Consider the following 4,554-nt stretch of genomic DNA (forward strand, 5'->3'; position numbering starts at 1 on the left):
CTGCTGGTGAGCAATTATTTTTCGAAATTACGTTGCGTTTTAGGTATATTTTATTTCAGAGACAAAAAGAGAATACCTAACAGGACGGATTTACCTTTTGGTTATAATTTCCTTTTCAAGAAGTAAAATTTACTGAGGCAAATGCTTTTAAACGAAACCTATAAAGCTTATATTTCCACAAATTCTTACTTGAAAATGCCTGTTAGCTAACAATTCTCCCAACAATTACGTTTTCGCCATCAAAACAAAAATTGCTAACAACTTTGTTAGAGAAATGTTACATTGAACAAATTTGAAGCGAAAACGCAAGCTCACATAGATCCAGGATTTTATCTGACTCATCTTTGCGTAAATGGGCCCTACTGCACCCTAGGATTTTTTTCCAGTGTCCAAAAATTATAAATCTATGGTCCAAACAAACACCGTTTGCGAACATTCTCCCACAGACAAAGAGTTTACGATACAGAATACAGTCTATTTGCCCTGTCTTACAATATTAAAATAAGGTCGGGTATTTGGGGACCTTTTGGCTAGGTATGAAGCCATTTATGTGTGCTTGAAGTTGCAGAAATGAGGATAGATGAGCACCAGCATCAAATTAATTAGTATCATAAAATTATTTCAGTTGAACGTCTGTATTACATACATTGTGTCTGTTCATTTTCCTAATAATTATCTTTCCGCCGTCCAAACATCAATTTTTAACTGATATTGTTAGAAGATTTCTTTGACTAATCGAATCATTCCCCACAGTCAATAAGCTTATTGCAATCAATTTTGTAATTGTTTTGCACTCCGTAGGCAATTGCAATTAGTATATTGTATCCAGTAGTGCTTTTTGATGTCTAATCTTAGTGAATAAATAGGCTACGGAATATTTGACAAAGGATTGTAGTACCTGACTTAATTATTATCGTTGAATCATTTGTGCCAATTTTACAAATAAGTGAGCAGAAGAGATGAGGTTTCTGTCACAAGTGCCGTCTTACTAGCCAGAAGCGTTGTCTCCCTTAAACTGCATGGAAAAAGTAGCAGAAACATATGCTTCCCTTACTTATTGGTGTCTGACTATTGCAGTAGCGATTGAGGATTCACCCCACGGGCTTAATTCTCTCGAAACTCATTCCTTAATAAAATGGCCAATGAGAACCTTGTTTTGAATGTAGTATTAGACTATATTTTGCGAGCGAAAAAAGCGAGATGTGTGACAGACTCTATCACGAAAAACGCTTTGGTTTCTACATGGTGGAAGAAATTGTTGAGGCTAAGAAATGTTGTGGGCTCTCGCAATTTCAACACGACCTACTGAACGACAAACAGTTAACGTCAGACAGTAGAAGTCATAGATATTGGGCGAGCATTCGATTTGTGCGATGAGAAAGGTGTCTCTGCACCCGATCAATCATATTTGAACCAGATGAAAGGCCTGTGGTTCTGGGGCAAAGTACATTGACACTTACTGGCAATTTAAACAATATCTATACAAAATTTAAAAGATTTACCTAACAATACAGTATTAAGACTATGCCACAGCATTCTGCTACTAAAAAGCCTACTTATGTTGGAGTCGTCAAGAATCCTAAAAAAAAAAAAAATGAAAATCCGAATGCCTGCAAGATTTTTCTAAACTTATAGCTGACAATTCCAGTTCAAGTAGTGTTAATCTAAAGTTGTGAGAGAATGATTGGCGTGTTGTCATGTCTGATAAAGCTGACGCAACGGTGTCTGCGGAAGCTATTGCTAACTTTAATCAAGGTGCAGATCCGAAAGTGAAATCAACTCCAAACTTTGGCATTATTTGACGTATTCCCACAGGAACGTCGACTGCTGACATTCAGAGCTGTCTACAGAACTGTACTGAAGTGTCCTAAATAAGGTCATCGAGATCTTTCTGCCTGAAGTCTGAAACTAGAGAACACCTACAAAAAGTGATAGACAGCCCACATAAGATTGGTTATGCGCAGATTCTTGTGATTAAATACAAGATCCTGCCCCTCACTGGTATAGATGCTCGGCATTTGGCTACACTTGCTAACTATGATAATTTAAGATATATTCTCAGATTGCTGGTCCATTTAAAAACTTTACAGACGGTCCCTGCCAGCTAGTCCTAAAGTGTTTACCATGTAGTAAAACCGATCACTCGTGCTAAGCGCAAAGTGCCCTGCAGCCCAAAAGCTATTAAAATGAGTGACTCTTTAAGAATCACTTCCTGGGATATAAAAGGGACAGTGATTAATAAAAGTCCCCTTTTGTTTAAGCTCATGGTTGATTGTGATGTGCTATGCCTACCAGGAACAATTGTTACCAAAAGAAATAATAGCCTTGCTACATCTTAATGGTTGGGTTAAATCTTTCGGTTTTTCTGGGTCATCGAGCGAGAATGGAAGACCATCCGGTGGTGCTGCTCTGCTTATTCGTGCCAAACTCATGCCCAAACCAATTTTTTCTTCTGATTTATTCTTGTCGTTTCAACTCTTTTACGTTGCTGTGTTTTTTGCATACATGCCAACCGACTATCGTGACTTACACTCAGACCAGATGTTCAGCGTAGCTTGTAGTAAGCTGGTAAATGCTGTGTCAGAAGCGCAGAAAGAAACCTATGCTTTTATCTTTGCAGGGTAATATGAACTGTAATCTAAGTGATACTAATAATTTCAGGACAGAGATCCTTCTTAGCTCCAGTCCTCAGCTCACGGTCGTCAGTTACGACCTGGCGTTTACATATGTGCATAATAGTGTGTCTATATCCAACCTTAACTTGTTCCTCTCGGCAAAACTGAATGCAGTTCACCCCTCTTTTCGGGTTAATAATGCAATCTATGTTTTCGACCATTTACTAGTATCGAATGCGTTCCGTGTTGGCTCAAGCAATCCTAGTGCCTTTCTTGAGAATTATAACTGATGGGTTTGGGAACAGGAGTGGGTAAAATTTGATGTCTCTACTTATCATTTAGTGTCTGATAACAAACTGTCAAAAATCAAAGTGCCTTAACACCTATTGCAGACTAGTTCGGGCTTAAGTTAGGCTGGCAAGCAGTTATCATTGAATACCTATTGCTGTGAAACCGTACATGCTTTGAGAATAGAAGGAACGGCAGTAGTATATACTAGAAAAATGTGGATCAGAACAGAGACACCAAAGTGGATCGAAAACACCGACCTTAGTGAAGCCTGTCGTCAGTAGAGGGAGACATTGCTACACAGGGGGGGGGACAAGATCACAGCAAATTTAAAATGTATCTGTGCACAGTTGCCAGAACAAAGGAAACGTCAGAGATTAATTGATATTTTAGGGGATTATTTGGGGCGAAACAATTTGAGACACGTGACTCGACATAGCTTTACTTCTCAGCTTTGGTCGCTATAATAGACAAGTACACAATATGGGATTAGTGAGATGGTTATGGATTTGAACCATCAAGGACCGCAACCACCAATGACCATAGCCACCAAGGACCTCAACCTCCAAGGTCCCCTCTCCCCAACCTCCAAGGGGTCCCCCTCCCTCCAAATTTTTGGGCCCATCCCCCCCCCCATTTTTTATACTTTTTTGAAGTTTATTATTTTAACATGAAAATTTTATTTCAAGTTTTTTTTTACATGTCTTAGAATGAACCAGTACACAATATGGGATTAGTGAGATGGTTATGTATTTGAACCATCAAGGGCCACAACCTCTAATAACCCTAGCCACCAAGGACCTCAACCTCCAAGGTCCCCTGTCCCCAACCTCCAAGGGGCCTACCTCCATCCAACTTTATGGGCCCATCCCCCATGTTTTTTATACTTTTTTGAAGTTTATTTTTTTAGTATCATAATTTTATTTCAAGTTTTTTTACATATCTTAGAATGAACGAGTACACAATATGGGATTAGTGAGGTGGTTATATAATTTAACCATCAAGGACCACAACCAGCAATTACCCTAGCCACCAAGGACCTCAACCTCCATGGTCCCCTCTTCCAAAACTCCAAGGGCCCCCCTCCCTCCATCTTTTTGGGCCCATCCCCCAGGTTTTTATACTTTTTTTCAAGTTTATTTTTTTAACATGATAAATTTATTTCAACATTTTTTTACATGTCTTAGAATGACATAAAACCTACTTAAAGCATAAGAAACTCACACTTAAGCTAGATTTCTTAACGTTTGTAGATGTGTGTTGTCTGAAACCTATGATTTGGGGTGCTTGGTTCACTATTTCGCACTTTTCCAACCTATGTTTATAAGGCTGTCGTAGGTGTGTGTGTTGCCTGTAACCTGCGATTTAGATTATTTTTTTAAATAATTTCGACTTATTTGAATTAATTCTCTCAATCTGTCCTAGATGTTTGAAGAATGCAACTTATGATATGGGATATCTCGTTTGCTGTTTCGGACTTTTCTGAGCTAGATTTCCTAGCCTTTTGTAGGTGTTTGTCGTCTGAAACCTATGATTTGGGATGCTTGGTTTACTATTTTGCACTTTTCTGAGCTAGGTTTCATAGCCTTTCATAGGTGTATGTTGTAAGAAACCCAATGATTAACTTTAATATTTTTTGGGAGGTGGGGGC

The sequence above is a fragment of the Artemia sp. Qi Xiang Cuo genome, chromosome 3 (assembly GCF_049724085.1).
Source record: "Artemia sp. Qi Xiang Cuo chromosome 3, ASM4972408v1, whole genome shotgun sequence".
Lineage (NCBI taxonomy): Eukaryota > Metazoa > Arthropoda > Branchiopoda > Anostraca > Artemiidae > Artemia > Artemia sp. Qi Xiang Cuo.